We start from the raw sequence: 11,574 nt of genomic DNA on the forward strand, positions 1-11,574 counted from the left end.
AAGACATTTTTTAATGTTTTATGATTTTTTCAAGACGTTTTTCATTTTTTTTTTGGATTATTTCAAGACGTTTTATGATTATTATTTTTTGATTTTTGAAGGACTTTATTTGATTTTTAGTGACTTTTTCAAGACATTATTTGATTTTTAGTGATTTTTTCAAGACATTATTTGATTTTTATGGATTTTGCTCCTAGTGTCTAGCAAGGCAAGGAAGATGACAAATAGATAAATAAGCTTGCTCAAATGTTGGTGGATAGAGGGAAGACAAAGGCCATTTATTCTGGAGATAGAGCAGATTCAATTTTCAAGGGCTATAGCGTGATGGGATAAGGGACTGGATATGACAATGCAAAGTGATGGCATGACATCAGGGACATGTCAAGAGGTTTTTGAAACCATGTTTTGCAATTTACATCCTTATGTCAGATCAAGATCAAGGGATGGAAAAAGAGTGTATGGGTGGTGATAGGATATGGATAGGATAAGCAAGATCAAAAATGGATAAGGGATGTGGACTGAAGGTTATGGTAGGCTAAGCGATAGTGACAGAAGGTTGCAATAAGCCAAGGAATATGGATGAAAGGTTGTAATAAGCAAATGGATAAAAACCAAAAGTTATGATAGACTGAAAGCTGCGAAGAGGATGTATGACATTCATGAAGATCCTTAGCCTTGTCAAGGGAATATGGACATGAGGGATAATGGATACGAGGGATGAAGGATAATGAAGGATGATAGGATATGATAAACAATAGAAAACATGAAACATGTACCCAAGTATGGAATGCAAGAAGTTTATGAATTACACATAATGTTTGTTTGCCAGGTTTTCATCATGGTACTTGCCCAAGGCACCTGTTTGCCAGGTTTTCACCAGTGGATGAATTATTTTTCTTTACTTTTTTTTCTTTTCTTTTTCAATTTTGCTCTTTTTTTTCTTTGTTCTTTTCAAAAAAAATTATTATTATGAATTTTAGCATAAAATGGACACATGATAGGGGGTGGAAGGAGGACTCAAGCATCTTGTTTTTCAAAGAGTATCCTTGAAAAATGGACCATGACGATTAAAAGTATGCTCAAAGATGTCGGTAGGATCATGACATGGAAATGACATGAGACTGAAGCCAGGATTTATGCAAAAGATGGGATAAGAGGGATGAAAGGATGGAAAATATGCATTGGATAATGGATAGGGTATTGGAAGATTTGAGCTTGAGTGGAGGAAAATGCGGGCAAGATCAACATTGGCACACACCTTGAAGGGTGGTGAACTGATGGAGAAAAAATGGTTCTCAGATTTTGAGATTTGGATGGAGGAAAGGCTAAGGATTTTGGGACATAATGACCCAAAATTGATGATGGAGGAATAGATTTGAAAGGTTTGGATGGAGGAATAGAAATTTTGGATGCCAATTTGGTATTTTCTTTTTGTGCTTCTATGAGCTGCTTTGGAATCCACATTGTTTTTGTTTTTTCATTCTTTTGTAATTCTTTGGAACACATTACTTGCACAAGGGATTTAGGAACCCATATAGATTTTGACTTTTCTTTTATTTGCTCAGTGGGCCCTTGTGGCCTTTTAGATATTCCTTTTTCTTTTTGGATCATATTTTTCTTTGCTTTAAAATGTCGATTAGATTGGACACATTGATTCTTGAATACATGTGGATTTTTGGACTTATGACCTTTATGCTTGGCATCCAAATTGATTGGAGATGGAAAGGAATGTATGGATGGATAGGAATGAAATGGAGGTCTTTTAGATAGATGGAAGGTGCTCGAAGATGTGTGCCTTTGTTGACCTTGAGTAGGAGATGAAGGGATATAAGGACTGAAGATGGATGGAAGGGATGAAGGGCTAGGCGTATGTTTGGATTTTGGAGGATGTTGGATTTAGCAGGGGTACCGACATCTTGAGGAATGGTACTAAGGTCATGACCATTAACATTTTATTTAACATGGAAGGGTTCTTCCTTGTGAAGGGATACCCTTTTGGCTTTCTGAAAATTTTGACCCATAGGATACTCTTTGTTTTGGGAAGAAGATGCGAGTCCATTATGAGGTGGAGGAGATATATGATGGGGATGATGGGATCATGAAGTGGATCAAATTGGACCAAAGTGGAGGAACCCATTTGTGCATGTAGGGCGTTCATGAACATCTTGCACCATGTTAGAATCATGAGGGGGATCGAGATAATGTGGTGGACATGGATCAATGATAGGCTCCACATGAGATGGAATGGGAGGAATAATGTGATCGTCAAAGGAAATGAGATCTTGAAGTGTATATGGAGGACTAGGACATGGAGATGGAGGAACAAAGGAATCTTATGAAGGATTTGAAGGAATGATAGGGTCTTGTGGTGGACATGAATCTAAAAGGAGGCTTTGATATTGACAAGGAGGAAGATCATTTGATACCTCTTTAAAGGTGCTCTACTATTGGATTTCGATGGGATCATAGGAAGAATTGAAGGGATATCTTGACCTTGCTCAAGAAGTGGGATGTCAATAGGACTTGAAAAGGTGTTGTGTTCTTGGATAGAATGGACAAGAATAGGGGGATCATCATGAGTGTCTGGGAAGATAAGGTTTCAGAGTCTTGATCTTGATTTGTTTTAGGACTCATTTGTTCATGCTCTAAATTATCCTCTTGACATAGGGTTGGACTTTGGATATGCATGGGAGATTTCAACAAGGAATCAATGCTTTGACATGAGGGAGATGGACTTTCAATGACATCTTCTGAAATAGGTTCGATGGGAAATGAAGCGCATGGTGGCATTGGTTCTAACATTTCCGAATAGTACAAAGGATTGGTATAAAGACATAGATTATCGTGTATTTTTGTTGCAGACAACCCTTGGGAGGATGCATTATTTGATGTATCGTTTGATGAGGATGATTTGGGAGGTTCTTGCAATTTTTCACAAGGTGTGGGAAGAAAGGCCATTGGAAAGTCAATTTGTTTATGGGGGGACGAGCCATTGCTAGACATGGCTGCACATCTTTTATCTTTCTCAAAAGAATCACTTAAGGCTCTCTTTAAGAGCTTTGTAATAGAGCAACCTTTCTTTGAAGACACATTTGAATCCTTGCGAGGTTGGGTTTGGATTTTGGACATGTTTGAAAGTGATTTGGTTCTGGTTTGGTGTGACGTTTTGGTTTTGAATTGGGTTTAATTGGTGTGTCATGTTTGAAATTTGTCTTGGTTTATTTTGCAACTTTTGTTTTTGAATTGTTGGTTGTAAGTGTTGACATTGACTTGTTAACTGAACTTGGTGTTGATACTTGACAGATGGTTGAATCATTTGTTGGCATTATGTGTTTGGTTGGACAAATTGTTGAAATTGCACCATTGGTTGTGTTGATTGAATACGTTGGACCATTGGTTGTGTATGTTGGATGATTGGTTGTGTTGATTGAAAATGTTGGATATGTTGAACTATTGGTTGTGCTAGTTGAAAATATTGGATATGTTGTGTTGGTTGGATCATTGGTTGAACATTCTCTTGTTGTTGCAGTATTGGTTGTTGTTGGATCATTCGTTGTTGTTGGTTCAAATTTTTATTGAACGAAGTTTGATTAAACGAGGTTTGACTTGGGATTTGGTCAAAATTTATGTTTGTTTCTTGAAATTGTTTCATCATCTCGATTTGAGAGATGAGAGTTGGTATGTCTGATTGTTCGATAAGAGCTCTTATATCAACTGGCTCAATATATGGATTTAAACCTGAAAATTTTTGAAACATTTTGGACATTTGTGATCTATTCTTCTCATGGTTTTTCACTTTTTGTTCCAAGATCTCTTTTTCTCGAGCTAGTTTCTCTTCTAGTTGTCGTATTTGGACACTTGTTTCATCACAAAATGTTTGACCGATATTGCCTTGTTGTTGGGTTGGATAGAATTGTGATTGCCTTGGATTAAAACTTGATTGCATTGTGTTATTCATTAGACCAATCATCGACTGATATGTCAAACTTTGTTGCATCATAGGTTCTTGGAATCTTGTTTCAATAGACATGTCACTATGCAATGTTTTTGGGATTTTTGAATTTAGGAATGTTGTATGCACCTAATGCAACTTAGGTGATTGACAATGTAACTTATGTTTTGGGTCTTTTGAATTTTTGGAATGGCAAGGGTATGCAACTAAATGCAGTCTTAGGGAATGCAAATGCAACCTTGGACCAAAATGCAATCTACGTTTTTGGACTTTTGAAATTTGGGATTTTGATAATATTATGTAACTAAGTGCAACTTTGGGATATGAGAATGGAATCTATGTTTTTGGACTTTTCAAGATTTGGACAAACTTTGAAATGCAACCTAAAGACGCAACCTTGGGAAATTTAAATGAAGTCAAGACCTTAATTGACAAAAGGACAAAGGATGAAATGATAATAGGACAAATGACAATGTCTCATCTATACGCTTGGATACTAAGCTAGGTTTGACAAAATGATGCTGATGACAAAAGGAAAAATGTTGGACAAGGTCAAGAATCCCTAACAATGACTTAGGGTTTAATCTAAAGTTTTGAATTTTCAAGTTTGACAAAACCAAAATTTGAGACTATTATGCAAAAGGACAATGATAATGACAATGACCTAGGGATATGAACCCAAAATATGATATGAAAATATGTCAAGATGTGTTATGACTTGGAGATATGAAATGATATGACAAGATCAAGCTAAGACAAGACTAGGGTTTGGACTAGGCAATGATAAAGCCAATGTGATATGGATATGTGATGACCAATGACAATGGAAATGCAAAATGCAACCTAGGCAAAGACCTAATTTTAGTATGACATTGATAATGCAAAAATGTCACCTAAGTGAAACCATAGCTTGGGTATGACAATGAAATGAAGACTTAGGGAAATAATTTTAAACCTAAGTACAAAATGAGGACACTAAAATGAAAAGTAATGTTTTTGCGATCTAAAACCTAGGGTTTAAAGTATGCAAAACCTAACCTAAGTGACATTAATTTTGAAACAAGGATATCCAATGTTTTGACAAGCCATGTTCATAAATGTTGGATGAATACTTGGACACGATTTTGACGCTTGCTTGAACTTTGTTTGGTATGAAAATTGTTTAATAACCAAGGTTGATTGTGATTGCTTGTGAAGATTATTTTTGCCAATTTTTATGACGTTGATTATGTCCTTTGTTTGTGATTCACATTTAACAAGAATGAAAAACAAAATCTTTGTTTGACTTTTGAATGAAATAAAAAACATTCAATCACAATTCTAAGGTTGAAAGGACAATATTTGTTGAATCCCCTAGCCCAGAATACCACATTCAACCGGATAGTTAGAAGCTCGGTAGCACAGACTCCCCTCCACGACACTCACTTCTTCGAGCATACCAAGCTTCGAATTTCTTAGGTCATCACTTCCCAAGAAATTTACTATCTCGAATTTAAGGGCACATGAGGGGTATCTTTGACATGCGTGTATCACAATGCCCGAGTCAACAAATAAAATATTTTTGGCAAAGTACAATAATGGATTTTTAGTTCAGGACTCTCTTTCAGGCGTCCATGTACGCTCTCTCCCTCGGGAGGCCTCCTTCTTGTAGAACACAGGTACTAGGGAGGTTGGCGCAGTTAGGCAATTAGCACCCGTCGTAAAGACTTTTGTCCCATGTATTTTATATAGCGACTGAGAGGTGACTTGGCCTTAGCCCATTACCGCTCTGGGTCATTCTTGGTGCAGGGCACCTCTACTTTTCATAGAGTTTTCATGACTTAGGGGTGTCTAATGAGTGTCTTGTGTTTTCTCTTGTTGCAATAATGGGTTGGATCTCAAAGATCACCCTTGATGTAATAAATGCCCTTTTGTGTGGTCAATAATTTCTTAGGTGCACATATAAGCCTAGAGGTCTATTAGGCCATGTGGGCTTGAATTAAGAATTTTTGTGTTTAATGGACTTAGAAGGTTGTCTTAGGTGTTTTGAAGCCTAAATGATGACCTTAGATGGGTTTGACAAGGTTTAGGTGTTTAGGGATTAAAATTGCAAAAGTTGCAAAATTGTTGTCATTGTTGTCAAGCAACTTTTCAAAAGTTGTTGGTTGGAATGTAACTTCTCTCCAACGGCAATAACCATTTAAAAGTTGGTTGTGATCGTTGAGAGGAGTATATACATGCTTGTACAATCGAAGAAGAGGGTTGTTGATAGTTGTTGATGATTTGGAGAAGTTTGGTGGAGTGTTTGAAATAAGCAAATTTGATTTTGCCAGAACTGTGTTACATTTCCGTCCTGTCCGTGTAGGGCATTGAATGGTTTTCTGAAATTTTGGCTTGGTAAGAAAGAGCACTGAGTTACCTTTCAAATGACTAGGTCTGGCCTCTTGAAGTGGTGTTTGAAGGAAGATATTGACAATTTACCCTCTACAGGTCTCAAACCCTCCATTTTCCTAGGGTGTTGCATAGATGATGCCCTAACTTGCAATCTAACCATTGGTTTCCTACGACCATTGGTAGAATGCAAGTTAGGAGGGTGCATTATGAGATTCCAAAGGGGCGAGATCAGAGGAGTTGGTTTGGTATTTTTACCATCAAGCCCTAGTCTAAACTTTGTGAGGGTTTAGATTAGAACAGTCAAATATTGATTGATTGCAAAATGTATAATAGTGGGAAAAGGAGTTAGATTATTGAATTGGTGTATTTAGACATTAGACAAGCCCTCTGAAGCATTGGATCTTCCTTGTGATCCCATTCCCATACACTTCCTTTGCAACCCAAGCCTAATTTGATCAACTAGGTCTGTGACCCAAGTAGGTGCCTAGGAGTGCTGGAGCAGGTTGGAGATCTGATTCTTTGGAGTCTGATAGAGGTCCAAAAAGGGTATTTGAAACTAAAATTTGTTTGGGGCCTTGTTTGGCACTTTTTGGCGTAAAGACCAAAAATGCCAGAAAATAGGGCTACTAGCCGGGTAGGTGTGATTAGGGGTAAAAGAGAAAAGTCATTACTCTTGTGAAGCAAGAAAGTTGTGAAAGGTCTTGTCAGGATCTAAGAACATTGGAAAGGTGTGTTTCAACCCTTGTGAGGGGTAGAAGCTCAAATTTGGTTTTGGTGTGAGTTGAAGCCTTTTAAGGCTTGGGATTTGAAGAGAAAAAGGTGAGTGTGAGTGGGGGTTTACCATCGTACTGTTGTTGTACTCTGCATTAGTTCTCCCCTCAGCATTCTTATGGGCTCTCGGGGGGACAGGCCCTCTACCTAATAAAATGAAAAGTTGAGCGTTGTTTTAACACTTTTCTCATACACCCAAAAAAAGAGAGAAGATAGTGTGTGTCAAAACCGTGGGACCACTCACACACACGTGTACCCAAGCAAAGCAAACACAAAAGATAAATTTTCATTTTAATTCCCAAATTCAAAAGTTTTCTAACTACTAAAGATGCAAACAATTTGTTTCAAATATTGATCTTTGACATGCGTCCTGCATTAGATTGCATTAGTAGTTTATGTTTGGTCTTCTCCCAACGAATGCCAAGGTGCTACACAAATAATCAGTAATACAGAAAACCTCTAAGTTGAGTAGAAAAAACAATATGCAAAAAAGCAACATGCAAGCAAACAACAAAATAGAAACATTCAATCTAAAAAAAACAATAGGCAAAAAAGTAGCATTTTACTAAAAAGCGGCATAATACTAAAAAGTAACATGCAAGCAAAAAGAGAAATAGAAACATGCAACTAAAAAAATAATAGGCAAAAAAACATGCAACTAAAAAGCAACATGAAAAAAACAACATGCAAGCAAATAAAACTAACATGCAATGAAAAAAGCTACATGCAAATAAAAAAACAACAACATGCAAGCGAAGAAAAGTGACACACAATGAATTAAAAAATAAAAATAAAAATCTATATGTAATTGAAATAAACTACATGCAATTAGAAAAATCTATATGTAATTAGCAACTAAGTGATTTGTGTGAAATTGAACAAATTGATTGTATGTTTGGCTTAGATTGTTGTTCATTCACCTCCTAGATTAATCTAGATGAAGATCAATTACATATCCTAATTAAAGCTAAATTGAGAAAACTGATCAATTAACTATCTTGAATAAGCTAAATTAAGAAAAAAATCAAATCAATTAACCATCCTAATTAAATCTAGATGAAGATTGTTGTTCATTTGCCTTCCTAATTAAAGCTAGATTTTAATATCAATTCTTCCTCTAATTAGCCTAGATTTGAGATCTATGAAAAATTCTCCATCGATGATTGTGAAATTTGATACCTGTAGCTACACATCACATGAAAATCAAAAAATTATTCACGTCGGGTTCACCAAAAAATGTATATAGGAAATTGGGAAAACATCAAAGCAATACCAATTAGCTAACCACAAAAGCTAAATTGCAATGAAATTAAGTCCTAATACACTCAACAAAGGAATGAAAGGCAAGATTCAAAACAAAAGCAAACCAATATTGCATAAATCTCTTTCATTGCCCTCCATTGTCTTTCTTTCTCCTTCAAATTTGATGTAGCTCTCACCTACAAAGCAAGTGTATTTGAAAGCAAGATGATGGCAAGATGATAACAAATTGACAACATAAGGATACTTGAAATGTGGTTGTTGAAAATGAGCAATAAGAGCTCAATTTATAGAAAAATTGAGGATTAATTGAACGACTAAGATTGATTCAAGACTAAAAATAATCAACAGACAAGATTGAGTGCACAACAGAGCTGCCATTTGGGGAAGGATGAAGATAGAAGAAAGCAAATGGGAAGATATTAAGAGAATAAATAATAAAATCTTTAATTATCTTCTCATAAATACCAAATTAGCAAGTTGAAAAGATAAAAAGATAAAAATTAGAAAGTGGAAGAGATAAGTGGGGTCATAAATAAATAAATAAAATTTATTTATTTCATCCTCACGTGACAATTAAATAAATTAACAATTTATGGAAGAATATTTAACTTAGAATAAAGGGATTAAATAATTAAGTGAATTATTTAATCAAAGAGAAATAGTTAGGATTGATTATTAAGATCAAGATTAGTTGATTAGAACGAGACAATGATGAACATTAATTAAATAATGAAAATAATTTAATTAATGGTTTAGAAGAACAATAATTAAATAATTAAGAATTATTTAATTATAGGAAATTAGAAGAAGATTATTAGTACTAATTAAATAATTATTTAATTAGTTTAGATGAAAAATGTTAGTGAAAAGTGTCATTGAAGACTTAGGACAATTTCACCTCCATCATCTTGTTTTGTTTTTGTTGTGTTTTACTCTTGTTGCACGATTTAGATTGATCTCATTGAGGTCTCTCCTCACCATGACTGCACCACCTATCCTTATCGTCTATTTTCTTCTTTATTTTTATAGTAAACTTAAATTTATAACCTTCATCTTCTATTCAAGTGGTCCAAACTTGCTCTGTAAATTGACAATCAAGATCTTCTCTTTTTAAGTATTTAATTGGGGTTGATCCTCCTGAAAGATTCCAAACTAGAACCTTAACCAATCTGTTGATTTTGTTTCAATTTTTTACTTTGGCCAACGATGGAATTTGCTGGTTTTGTTTTGGTTTTTTGATGTTTTTTCTTATTTTTTTGTGGTCTTTTTACTTTGAATGAATTTTGAATGCAAAAAACAAGACAATAAATGACTGAAATGTAATTCCAGAATTTTGAATTTAATAACAACAAATATAAAAACAAATCTTTGAAAGATTCTCTACCAAGAAGGATAAATAGCATCCCAAGAAGCCCCATGCCTAGCCTGGAATGAAGGTTTTTATTGATATTTAGCAAAATAATGATGTCCAAAATAGATCCAGGCCTCCAATGAGGTTTATTTTCTCTATAAATAATTATCAAAAACAATTCTTGCACAAATGAATAAGACTGCTACTGATTCCCTCAAACCCCAGGAGACTTCACTGAAATTGGTCAAATTTCCCCTGATTTGCTCTCATGTCTCTCCAAAGTTGAGATAAGCTTGAAAGAATTATTTATTTCTTTACTCTTAATGCTAACAATGAAATTTATACAAAAAACCAACTGCAAAACCCTCCAATTTATTTTCTATGAATTCCCAGGCAAGCTAGGAGTGTACAACTGGGATGGGAGAAGTATGGTTGGCCATAAAGTGCAATAATTTCACCAAGTTATGCCCTCTATCTGCTCAGATCTGATTCTCATGTCCAAAAGTTGATGTAGCTGTAAAAATTCCTCTGATTAAAACCCTTGTTGGTCAAATAAATGCATTCCTAGTACTCCTAATTGATAGAATATGAAAGGGTTTTCATCCTTCCACTCATAAATGGAGGTCTTCATCTCCAATTACACACTAGACACTTGCAAAGTATGTTGCAGACCTGCAAGAAAGTATTTCTTCTCAAAATCCTCAATCATGATGTGCAAAATGAGCTCCCAAACACCTTTTATTTTCAGCCCAAACCCTAATTCCAAATTAGAGTTTCATTTACCCTTTTTAATTAATAAAATTATTTTATTTTATTTGCAAGACAATCCCTTTAGAAGCTCGATTGGCTAGACGGGTCAATTATTCATTGAATGGGGCCGAAATCACTTAAACCAACTCCTCCAAGTTGTCACGCCTAGGAAAGGTGTTATTGCTTTTATTCAGTGTTCCACGAGCGTCGGGGGCGGGGGGACGCGGGGACGCGTCTCCGGTACAGGGGGACCAAGGGTCTAAATTTGGGGACGGCGATGGGGGGGGTGGCAGGGTGGTGGTGCTCATATACTTATACATATACATATAGTACTTGAAAAACTAGTTTTGAAAAGATGTATAACAGTATAATAGTATAAGAATTAGATTTCAAATGAAACTATAGGAAATACCAAGATTACTTAGATTAGTAATACGTAACTAATTGCTAAAAGTAAATAAAATTTGACAAATGAAATTGTCAAATTGGAGATTTCTCATTTCTATCATATGAATATCGAAAAAGGAAAACGAAAATACGAATATTTGATACCATTGCAAAGTCTATAATAATAAAGATGATTACATGATTCATCATTACAACGAGTAGCCAAATACAAATACATGTAGCAATAGCATTACAAAAGAGACTAGAGTCAAATACAAAATGACAAAACTGAAAACTCAAAATGTAGCTAATGGAGGCCTCTAATCATCTGCGAACTCCTCCTCACTGGAACTGCTGGACTCCTAAGGATCAAGGTCCCTCAAGCTCACACCAACTAGCCCTGCATCTAAAGTGGTAGGATCATCCTCATCAATTTGTGAAGGCTCCTCTGGCTCTATATCCCATCGTGCCGCTGGACTCTCCTTGTACACAAGTGTCTTGCGGTCCATGAGACGCAAAGCACTATGTACAGCCACAAGCTTCTCTTCTCTCTTAGAGGTAAGTCTGTTCCTCTTAAGAGAGTGGATGAAGCTATATGTAGACCAGTTCCTCTCAGCAGCTGAAGAAATGGAAACCTGGGATAGCAGACGGATGGCTAGAGTGGTGGTCAAAGATTTCGGGCCATGACAATTCCACCATAAAAGTGGGTCCTCCTGTGCCATGTTGT

The sequence above is a fragment of the Cryptomeria japonica genome, chromosome 3 (genome assembly GCF_030272615.1).
Source record: "Cryptomeria japonica chromosome 3, Sugi_1.0, whole genome shotgun sequence".
Classification (NCBI taxonomy): domain Eukaryota; kingdom Viridiplantae; phylum Streptophyta; class Pinopsida; order Cupressales; family Cupressaceae; genus Cryptomeria; species Cryptomeria japonica.